Below are 12,746 nucleotides of genomic sequence, written 5' to 3' on the forward strand. Positions count from 1 at the left end.
GTCCCAGGTTCGATTCCGGCCAAGGGCATGTACCTTGGTTGCGGGCACATCCCAGTGGGAGGTGTGCAGGGGGCAGCTGATCGATGTTTCTCTCCCATCGATGTTTCTAACTCTCTATCCCTCTCCCTTCCTCTCTGTAAAAAAATCAATAAAATATATTTTTTAAAAAAAGTTTAAAGAGAAAAATTAAGAACGTAGACAAGGATGGAATTTACCGAAATGTGGAGCTTTAAAAATGCACAATTCCTTAATTAGTCTCCATAGGATTATTTAAAATTCTTTTGTTTATTTGTTTTACCTCATCTGTATTTTTATTTGCTTTAACAGCTGTTAAAATATATTTGAACAATTTATCCTGCCTGGTTGAAGGTGTATGATGATATCTTTTAGCTTCCATCTGTTGCTTAGCATTGAAACAAGATTTCATCTCCCAATGTAGAAATTTAAAAGTGAACATTCTTTTTTAAATGTTTAGTCAGATTTTCAAGGAAGAATATTTTTTGGACCCACCAACAAAACAGCCATTGAGTTGTGAGGTCTTTATTTTATTAAATAATTCATGAACTTGTATAAAATACCTGGTTACTGATACTGAAATAAGATCCTAAAATTCCAGTTTTATAAGAAACTTGATGATTGTAATGGCCATATTTTACATCATTCATGAATACCATCAAAAGCATTACCCATGAGTTTGACAATTTTCAGTGATGAAAACCTTACTAAAATCTAGACTTCTTATAATGTTCAAGAATTAAGAATCACTGAGTCCTCATCCCTTATCACATATCTGAGGAAAATAAAGAAAAAAGATGCATATGACCAGATACAGAAGAATGAAACAGATTAACTTATCTCTGAGGGAAGCGGGGGTCAGAGAGTGGTTAACCAAAGAACTTATGTGCACATATATATACATAACCCATGGACATGGACAGTAGTGCAGTGAAGGCCTGGAGGTACAATGGGCCCTGGGTGGAGGGAGGCAAAGAGGGGAGAAATGGGGGACATGTAGAATACTTTCAATAATAAAAATGAATTTTAAAAGAATATTCTTAGTTTTGTAGTTTTGAAATCTACTTTTTATGGTATTAATATAGCTTCTATAGTCTTTTTGTTTTGTTTTTTGTTAATCCTCACCCAAAATTTTTTTTTTTCATTTTTTAAAATGTTTTATTTATTTATTTATTTATTTATTTATTTATTTATTTATTTATTAGGGAGAATGGAAGGGAGCGGGGAGACAAAGAGAAACATCCGTGTGTGACAGACATATCAACTGGTTGCCTCCTGCAAGCACCTCCATCAGGACCAGGGACCAAGCCTCCACCTGTGGTACCATGCCCTTGACCAGAATTGGACCCACGGCCCTTTGGTCTGCAGGCAGTCACTCTAACCACTGAACCAAACCGGCTAGGGCTGTCCTTCTTTTGATTAGTTTACTGGGGCATACCTTTTGTCATTCTTTTACTTTTAACCTGTTTTTGTCTTCATATTCAAAGTGGGTTTCTTATTTTGACCTATAGTTTGCTTTTCCTTTTTATATTATTCTGATAATCTGTATCTTTTATTGGGGGTATTTAAACCACTTAAATTTAATGCAATTATTGATATGGTTGGGTTTAAATGTACCATCTAGATATTTGTTTCTACTAAATAAATCTGTTACTTGTTTCCTTTTTACCTCCTGTCCTGTTTTTTATTTAGAATGAGTACATTTTTATGCTTTAATTTTATTTCCTTTGTTGGCTAATTAGCTATAATTTTTTTATGGTGATTGCTTTAGGATTTTAGGACACATATTTAACTTATCATAGTCCTTAAATTAACATTATACTACTTTACGTATGGTATTAGAACCTTACCACCTCCCTCCCATTAGCCTATAGTTGTCATGCATTTACTTCTCTATATGCTATTAGGCACACATTGTATTATTATTATTTTGGCTTTAAACTGATAATTATATTTTAAAGAGTTTTACAAATAATTTTCAAATTCTGTTTTCTATTTCTGGTGTTCTTCATTCCTTAGTGAAAATCCAGATTTTTCAGCCTGGCTGGTGTGGCTCAGTGGTTGAGAATCGACCTATGAACCAGGAGATCACAGTTGTATTCCCAGTCAGGGCAAAGGCGGGCTCAGTCCCCAGTGGGGGCATGAAGGAGGCAGCCAATCAATGATTCTCTCTCATCATTGATGTTTTTGTCTCTCTCCTTCTCCCTTCCTCTCTGAAATCAATAAAAATATATTTTTAAAAATCCAGATTTGCATCTACTATCATTTTCATTCTGCCTGAAGAATTATTTTAACATTTTCTTTTGTATTTTAAGTCTTCATGAGTAGTTATTTTAGAAGTTTATTTCATTTTTATTTTTTAAAGATATTTTCACTTGGCATGCTGTAATTCAAGATTTATAGTTTCCTTTTTTTTTTCTTAACTTTGGCTTTAACGATGATGCTCTAGTGCAGTGGTTCTCAACCTGTGGGTCGCGACCCCTTTGGTAGTCGAACGACCCTTTCACAGGGGTCGCCTAAGACCATCCTGCATGTCCGATATTTACATTAGGATTCATAATAGTAGCAACATTACAGTTATGAAGTAGCAACGAAAATAATTTTATGGTTGGGTCACAACATGAGGAACTGTATTTAAAGGGCCAGAAGGTTGAGAACCACTGCTCTAGTGTCTTCTCACTTGCATTGAAACCAGTGTGAAGTCTGCTGTAATTCTTATCTTTGTTACCCTGTATATAAGGTGTCTTTTGACCTCTGGCTCCTTTTCAGACTTTCTCTCTATCACTCATTTTAAACAATTTGATTGTGATGTGCTACAGTGTATTTTTCTTCACATTTCTTGTGCTTGTGGGTTTTTGAGCTTTCTGAATCTTGGGTTTATGTTTTTCATCAAATTTAGAAAAATGTCAGCCATCGTTTTTTCAAATATGTTTGTTTATCCCCTACCTCCTCACTCTTGAGAGCTCCATTTACATATATATTAGACATCTTAATATTGTCCCACAGCTTCACTGACACTATGTTCATTTTTTTAATGTCTTTTTTACTATTTTGGGCACTTAGCACCGGTATGTCTTCAAGTTCACTACTCTTGTTTCTTTTCCTTCAGTTGCTGATCTCCTGTTAATATTATTTACAATGTATTTTTTCTCAAACATTGTAGTTTTGATTTCTGTGAATTTGTCTCTGGTTAATATGCTCAGTCTTTCTTCTACCTTTTGATCATCGTATATAATAAAAAGGTAATATGCAAATTGACCAAACAGGGAATGATCGGTAGCTATGATACACACTGACCACCAGGGGGAAGACACTCAATGCAGGAGCTGCCCCTTGGTGGTCAGTGTGCTCCCACAGGGGGAACACTGTTCAGCCAGAAGCTGGCCTCCATGGCTGCACTAAGGATGTCAGACTGATGTCTTAGGCCCACTCTCCCAAGGGCTCCCGGACTGCAAGAGGGCTGTGGCTGGGCTGAGGGACCCCTGTGAGAGCACGAATCTTGTGCACCGGGCCTCTAGTATGGAATATAGTTATGATAATTGTTTTAAAGCCCTTACCTACTAATTCTAATATTTGTATAATTTTTGGATTTGTTCCTATTTACTTGTTGTTGTTTTTTCTCTCCTTATTATGGGTAATATTTTTCTTCTTCATTGCAAGCCTAATTATTTTTAAAACATTGAATGCCAGAAATGCACAATTACCTTATAAGGCCCTAAATATTTTTGAACTTTCTTCTGAGTTGCAGTTAACTTACTTTGTAGTACTTTAATTCTTTCAATACTTGCTTTTAAGTCTTACTAGATGACACTAGAGCAGCCTTTAATCTAGGGCTGAATTTTCTCCTCACTATGACAATATCATTCTGAGTCCTCCCCCCACTTCTTGTGAATTAAAGGGTTTACATGTTAACTGTTGGGAACATGAACTGTTGCTGGCCCTTTTGGAGATATGACGATTATCCTAGTTTTGGAGTGCTGTTCTTTTGAATATCTATGAAGAGTATGAGCTTTTGCTCTACTTGCAGGCTATTTAGCTACCACAGTGTCATGGATGCTGACATAATACTCTGGACAGAGTTTACCAATTTTGTGAGCCCCAATTCTCCCAGGGCAATGTAAAGAGGACCAGGGGACTCCTTTATATGCAGTAAATTACATTATAGGAAGGAAAGCCTACACTTAGTGAATCTAGGTCTTTTATACTCGACAGTAGCATGCCTGTCCTTTACTTCCAAGGAACACATTATGTCTGCCTTTTATGACAGTTCACTATAGCAATATCCTTGAAAAGTTATAGTAGAACAAAGACACTTAGTGAATCTGCTTGTAAGATATGCAGAAACAAAAGAGATTGTTATGGACTGAATTGTAATCCCCAAAATGCATATCTTAAGGCCCTAATCCCCGATGTGGCTATATTTGGAGCTAGGGTCTTTAAAAAAGTAGTAAATATTAAATGAGGTCCTACAGGTGGGCACTGATCCAATATGATTTATGTCCTTATAAGAAGGGGAAAGGACATGAAGGATGCACACTCACAGAGAAAAGACCATGGGAGGACACAATGGGAAGGTGGCCATCTGCAAGTCAGGAGCGAGGCCTCAGGAGGAACCAACCCTGCTAGCATCTTGATCTTGGACTTTCAGACACCAGAACTGCAAGAAAATAAATTTATGTTGCTTAGGTCACCCAGTCTGTGGTATTCTGTTATAGAAGCCCTGGTGGACTAATACAAAGACCCATAGAGAATTGGTCTGCACAGTTGTCTCCCTAGCATCAAGAAATGTCCTTACATGTGTGTATTGAGCTATACTTAGAAGAAGATGTGGGGACCCTCTTCAGATCTCGGGAGTTCTCTCTTAGTGCAGAATTTTCCTGTCTGGTATACTGCCTTGAAAATGGTAGCTGCCACGGTATCCCCATATTCTAGCTCAGTCTCCTCAAATCAGGGTGACCTCCAGGATCTGCCTAGGCCCTACATCTCTATGCTAGGGACTAGGAACTCTCTACACAGAAAGCTGCTGCAATCATGGGCTCATCCCACTGGCTTTCCTTATCTTAGGGATCATTGTCTAAACCATTTTTAATACATATTTTGTCTTGTTTTTTTGTTGTTTCATACAGGAAGGTAAGTCCAGTCATGGGTAGAAGAGTGTTTCATATGCTAAATAATAAATGTTTACTTTTAACCTATGAAAGAATAAAGCTGAATTGGAACTTACGAGATGCATCATAGTTTTGATTCAACAATTTCTCAGACTTCCCGAGATTTGTATGTCCCACTTTCTCAGTTGTAGCATTGGGAACAAATAAATCACTAAGCCTGGTTAGAATATTGGCTTGCATGGTTAGAGAAAATGTCATGACAGAGGTTTGAACTCTCCAAAAGAAAGTTCATATACAAATATGAGTTTTCTGTGTTATTAACAAGGCATGAGAAATCCGAGTTACATTATACAGTCTGCTGAAATATCAAGAAAGGACATATTGAATATGACACCCCTCTCCTGCTATTGTGGGTGTTGCAGTGAAACTCCAAAACATTATTGATTTTATTCATTTTTACTTGTTGAACACTTAAAGTAAGTCCATTTTAGTCTTTACCTTTCTACTTCCAACAATGTAGACTTGAGTTTTTTGTATTTCTTTCATTAAAAAAAAAGAAAATCAGAGAGAAATGGTAGAGTTAATTAGAACGTGTAATGGAAATTAAACCCGTATGAAAATTGAGTCCTATTACCTACAATATTTTTCTTTATAATTTCAAAATTAATGGCAACATAGAATCAAATATTTCATTTGGCCCAGTCCACTTAATAAAATATTGAGAGCCCTGACCGGTTTGGCTCAGTGAATAGAGCGCCGGCCTGCTGACTGAAGGGCCCCGGTTTCGATTCCAGTCAAGGGCATGTACCTTGGCTGCAGGTATACCCCCAGTAGGAGGTGTGCAGGAGGCAGCTGGTCAATGTTCCTCTCTCATCGATGTTTCTAACTCTCTATCCCTTTCCCTTCCTCTCTGTAAAAAATCAATAAAATATATATTTAAAAAATATTGAGAAATTTTATCAGTAGTGTTGAAAGACTTAAAAAAATAATGGAGGGAGAAGAGGGCTAAGTGGTTCAAAAGACTTTAGAGTGAGGTACTTTAGACTTAGGGAGACCAACTATTTAAAAATACTTTTAAAAAGTCACTCTTCTGCATCAAAGGAAAGATGTTATCTGGGAGAGTACCCTGTGAAACTGTTTTTAAATGCTTTTCAAAATTTGTAGCTAGAAAAAATGATCATTTAGAAGTCTTTTAGAAAAATAGCTTCTCTTCCCACACATTCACATTGGCGAAAAAAAAAAAAATGCTAAGGAAGAAATGGAAGTTTTTAAAGGAACCTAAATTGCTTTTTAAATAGAAATTATAATTTAAAAAAAACTATTTTAGAGCAGTTCAGGTATACATTAAAATTGAGAAAAATGGAGGCTGATGCCTTACCCATTAGGTATATAGATTTCCCATATACCACCTGGTCACACACATGTATACCTTCCAATTATCAGCATCACTCACTGGAATGGTACTTTTTTTTAAATCAAGGATGAACCTACATTGATACATCATAATCACTCAAAGTCCATAGTTTCCCTTAGGGTTCATTCTTCGTGTTGTACATTCAATGAGTTTGGGCAAATGTATGCCCATCATTATAATATCATACAGAGTATTTTCACCTATAAAAATCCTCTGTGCTCTGCCTATTTATCTCCCCACCCCCAACCCCTGGATACCCCTGATCATTTCATTGTCTTCCTAGTTTTACCTTTCCCACAATGTCATACAGTTGAAATCATAAAGTATATAGTCTTAAGATTGGCTTCTCTCACTCAGTAATATAAACAAAATGTTCCTCCATATCTTCTCATGGCTGGGCAGCTCATTTGTTTTTAACACTGAAAATATTCCATTACCTGGTTGTAGCGCAGTTTGTTCATTCATTCATATATGTAAAGATATCATGGCTGTTTCCAAGTTTTGGCAATTATGAACAAAGCTGCATATGCAGGTTTTTTATGTGGCCATAAGTTTTCAACTCCTTTGGGTAAATACCTGTGGGGAAGCACAGGGCTTTGTTGGAAAGTCTGTAAGGAGGAATCTCTGAAAGGTCAGGGGCCTCTAAGGGAACCTTGCCAAAGGCAGCAGACCCTGCCTTGACTTTTCCAAACAAGTCTGAGCCCCTGGATGTTTTACTAGAATCTTTATGTTTAGACTTCAAAATGTCCTTGTTTAAAAGACGCTACAGAAGCATGTGTTTTCTCAAGGGTGCTTATCCTACTGATAGTATCTAGTAGTTAATTTTAATTCAAGCTGTTGCTACAAAAAAAAGCCTAAGGAGGCAGGTGAATGGGGTTGTTTGGTTCCTATAGCCAAGCAGTCCCTTAGCCCTCCCTTTCACAGAAACATGTGTCAAAGTAATCCATTCATTCATCGCTCAGGGTCTGCTGGTCAGTTCCAGCAAATACCAAGGTATGCAATTGTTAGATTTTATGGTAAGAGAATTTTTAATTTTGCAAGAAACCTTCAAACTGTCTTCCAAAGTGGCTTAACCATTCTGTGTTCTCATCACCAATGAATGAGTGTTCCTTGTGTTCCACATCCCCACCAGCATTTGATGGTGTCAGTGTTTCAGATTTTGGTCATTCTAATAGTTACATAGTGATATCTCATTGCTTTAAGTTGCATTGCCCTTATGATATATGATGTAGAGCATATTTTCACATGCTTATTTGCCACCTATATATCTTATTTGGTGAAATTTCTGTAAATTAAGGTCTTTGGCCCATTTTGTTATCAGGTTGTTTGTTTACTTATTGCTGAGTTCTAAAAGTTCTTTGTATCAGATGTGGCTTTTGTAAATATTTTCTCCCAGTCTGTGGCTGGTTTTCCTATTTTCTTGATATTTTAAGTCTGGAATAAGGTACAAGATTTTTTACTTCTAGCAAGTTTTGAGGTGCTGCTGGTGCTGCTGGTCCAGGGACTAAGGGCACAGATTTTTTAAAAGGCCAATCTTTGGACTCAAATATCTGTCCAGTCATGTATTACTTGTGAGAATTCTGGCAAGTTATTTAGCTTCTTTAAGTTTTTTGTTTTTGGCTTTAGAATAGGAATAAATATTTTATAGGGTTATTTTAAAAGACCCTGGATGTGAACACTTACTGCTTAATTAAAAATGTACATATCCTGTTTTCTTTTAAAAAATATATTTTTATTGATTTCAGAGAGGAAGAGAGAGGGAGAGAAAGATGGGAACATCAATGATGAGAAAGAATCATTGATTGGTTGCCTCCTGCACGCCACACACCGGAGATGGAGCCTGACACCCAAGCATGGGCCCTGACTGGGAATTGAACCGTGACCTCCTAGTTCATAGGTCAATGCTCAAACACTGAGCCATGCCAGCCAGGCCATATCCTGTTTCCTAAAGGATTTTCAACAAATATTGAAAACCTTCACTTTCCCCTTGCAAAGAAATTACTATTGCTCTCAAAAGAGGGGAAAGGAGAGCAGTGGCATGGAGCCGTGTTCAGTGTGTTAACAGAAACAGCAGAAGTGGGAAGCTCTCAGGTCCTACATTAAGTGGTATGGAAGGATTGCACTCTCATTTACATGACGTGGGAGGAGAGGAAAGCTGGGAAGCATTAAGGTCCTTGTATTAAAACTGGATAGCAGCTGGAGCCTTAGCTGCAGCTTAAGATCTTGATGGCTTTTGGCTAATGGGTACCAATTATAATAATTGGTACTCTCTTCTGCTTATAAATGATCATAAAATGTATTAGTAGTAGATTTTAAAAAATTCTATCTGATTTGTGATGGATGATAAATGCTGATTTTAGAATTTTTTTTATGGAAAAGCTGTATGTTTCTGCTCAGTGATATATCTGGGGAAATATTTCCCTTTATGAAGTTTTCCTTTTTTTGTTAGATAAATGTGATTTACTTCTATTTTGTAAATATGATATTTCAAAGATTATATGAAAGTCTTGAAATACCCCAAATTCTCATTATTCTGTCAACTATTTGAAAATGTTGCAATTTGCATTGGTATAGTTTCTTCCAATTGACCATCATCAGTGATTCAGTTTATAAGTATTGTTACTCAGTGAAATCTTATTAGTAGTTATGCCCTGAAAGTGTAGATCCTGTTTCATTTTAAACTGGTTATTCTAAAAACCCAGTCTCCTTTTGTTCTAGTAAATTGAAATATGCTTGTGAAGTATCACTCAATATATTATACAGAATTCAAACTTGCCAAGTTTTATTATACCAATTCCATGATCCAATAAACAGTGGAAGTATTTCTAGAAATTTTCTTTCTGCTTCTAGTAGATCTTGGCGCCATACCAAGATCTTGGCTATTGCTGCTGTTCTTCAGCTGCTGTGAATTTTGACTGCTAACATTCATAGCTGGCCCCTCTCCAGAGAATTGCCCTCATCTTGCCTGGGAAATACCGCACCCCTCCCCCCTTTAATGTCACCACCATTTCCAGGAGCAGCCATTGGCCAATGATGGACATGTAAATGGCAGTATGGCAGTACCTACCCTGTAATGCAGTTCATGCTCCAGAACTCCCTGTAGGATCAGACTCAATCTAGACTCCAGGTTAGACTAGATTCTTGCTTGACTTTTTTTTTAAATTTTCTTGCTGTATCTGCTTCCTTCACTTCCTTTATCCTGAGAGCACTCCCTCAATAAATTATTTGTTTAAGAATCCTTCTCTCTGTCTCTGCCTTTAAGGGAAACCAACACAACACTCCTGATATTCGATATTAAATTATTCCTCACTTGAGTTTGGTGTTTATCTCCCAATGGTTTATTGTAAAGAAGAAGATATTTAATTACTATGCCTTTACTACCTACCTAGGATAAGGATAGCAGTACATTAGAATTGATACATCACAGTGTCTGGTGCAGGAATTTGAATCACTTTAGTTTACCCATCATTCATTTACAAAAATGGTTCAGAATTGTGAGCTTGAAGATTACCTGTTTGGTCTGGATCCAGGTCGGAGAGGGAGAATAAGGAAAGTAAAGCAACCAACTGCTGTAATAGTGGTGGGGACCAAGGTAGTTATAGGTACAAAGCAATAAAAGTATGAGCCGGTAATCCAATTGCCAGCAGCCGAGAAACACAACTTCAGATCCCTAGGCAGTAATACTACAGAGATCCTGTCTCCCAGCAGACAGAATCAAATTGATCTGAATGTCTAGTTGTTGATTTTTTTTATTAAAAATAAGACAAAACAAAACAAAAATATATTTGCAGAAACAGAGATCAAACGGATGGTTGCCAGAGAGGACGGAGTGGGGCATGGGTGAAAAAGGTGAAGGGAATCTGTACTAAAAAAAGCCTAATAGCTAATTAGACTGTGAGACCTTCCGGGAGACCTTCAGACATCCTTCTGGACAAAGCCATGGTGGTAGGGCTGAGGCAGAAATGGTTACGGACGATCAGGCCAGCAGGGGAGAGCAGTTGGGGGTGAGCAGGCCAGCAGAGGGGGCAGTTGGGGGCAAGCGTGATAGCAGAGGGGAGCAGTTGGGGGTGAGCAGGCTGGCGGGGGGGGGGGGAGGTGGGGGCGATTAGGCCAGCAGGGGGGGCAGTTGGGGGCAAGCAGGCTGGCAGGGGGGGGCAGGTGGGTGTGATTAGGCCAGCAGGAGGGGCAGTTGGGGGCCAGCAGGCCGGCAAGGGGGGCAGGTGAGGGCGATCAGGCCAGCAGGAGGGGCAGTTGGGGGCGATCAGGCCAGCAGGCAGAGTGGTTAGGGGCAATCAGGCAGGCAGGCAGGCAGGTGAGCGGTTAGGAGCCAGTGGTCCTGGATTGCGAGAGGGATGTCAGACTGCCCAATCCCCTGAGGGGTCCCAGATTGGAAAGGGTGCAGGCCAGGCTGAGGGGCACCCCCCCCTTCGTGCACTGGGACACTAGTATAGTTCATAATATTGCAATAAATTGCATAATGACAGATGTTTACTAGACTTAGTGTAGTTACCACATCAGAAGGTATCCAAAAGTCAAATCACTATACTGTGCACCTGAAACTAATATTGTATGCTAACTGTACTTACTGTTATTTTTTAATTTTAAATAAGTCATGAGCCTGGCCGGCATGGCTCACTGGTTGAGAATTGACCTATGAACCAGGAGGTCACATTAGATTCCTGGTCATGACGCATGCCTGGTTGCAGGTTCGATCCCAGTGTGGGGCAGGCAGGAGGCAGCTGATCAATGATTCTCTCTCATCATTGATGCTGTTATCTCCCTCTTTCTCTCCTTTCCTCTCTCTGAAATCAATAAAAATATATTTTAATAAATAAATAAACAAATAAATAAATCATGAAAGAGAAAGCAGACACTTTACTGCAATCATACATGTTCCCTTTTTAAACTTAATATCTGGTAAAGGGGGAGGAAATGGGAGCTACCTATAATACTATCAACAATAAAAAATATATTTTAAAACAATTTAATCTCCATGTTACTATGTCATTCTAGTGCCTTCTTTTCTGCTGCTGATTATGTAATTAATTTCTCAAGGATGGAGAAATAACTGAAAAATAATTTTCATTTGTAATGCTGGTAAACTCCCCTCCCTGCCTCAACCTCTCAAATGGGTTTGTTTTTCTATTTTTTAATTAAATTTGTTTTAGTAACATCCTATATAATAAAAGCCTAATATGCTAAGTGTCCGGTTATCAGGTTGTCCATTCAACCAATCAACATATAATATGCTAATGATATGCTAAGGCAGGGGTGGGCAAACTTTTTGACTCGAGGGCCACAATGGGTTCTTAAACTGGACCGGAGGGCCGGAACAAAAGCATGGATGGAGTGTTTGTGTGAACTAATATAAATTCAAAGTAAACATCATTACATAAAAGGGTACGGTCTTTTTTTTTTTTTTTTTTTTGTTTTATTCATTTCAAACGGGCCGGATTCGGCCCGCGGGCCGTAGTTTGCCCACGGCTGTGCTAAGGCCACTCAACCACTTGCTATGAAGTGCAGTGACCACCAGGGGGCAGATGCTCCGACTGGTAGGTAAGCTTACTGCTGGGGTCCGGCTGATTCGGACTGAGAGAGATGGGTCAGACATGCCCTGGAGCCCTCCCGCAGTCCCTCCCCAGCTGGCCAACCTCCTGTGTCCCTCCCCAGCCCTGATCATGCACTGGTGGGGTCCCTCAACCTGGCCTGTGTCCTCTTCCAATCTGGGACCCCTCAGGGGATGTCAGAGAGCCAGTTTTGGCCCGATCCCACAGGCATAAAAGGCTAATATGCAAATTGACCAAAGGGTGGAATGACTGGTCTCTATGATGCACACTGACCACCAGGGGGCAGACACTCAATGTAGGAGCTGCCCCCTGGTGGTCAGTGTGCTCACACAGGGGGAGCGCCGCTCAGCCAGAAGCCAGGCTCATGGCTGGCAAGTGCAGCAGCACTAAGGATGTCCATCAGTCAGACATCCCCCAAGGGCTCCCAGACTGCGAGAGGGCACAGGCTGGGCTGAGGGACCACCCCCCACTGAGTGCACAAATTTTGTTTACCAGGCCTCTAGTTGGTTAATAACATTGTACACATTTCAGGTTTACTAATTTATAATACAACATCTACCTACTCTACTGTGTGCTCACCACCCAAAAGCCATCTCCTCCCATCACCATGTAGTTTACCCCTTTTACCCTCTTCATTCTCTC

Source organism: Myotis myotis, unplaced genomic scaffold, assembly GCF_014108235.1.
Source record: "Myotis myotis isolate mMyoMyo1 unplaced genomic scaffold, mMyoMyo1.p scaffold_m19_p_4, whole genome shotgun sequence".
In the NCBI taxonomy this organism is placed as follows: Eukaryota; Metazoa; Chordata; class Mammalia; order Chiroptera; family Vespertilionidae; genus Myotis; species Myotis myotis.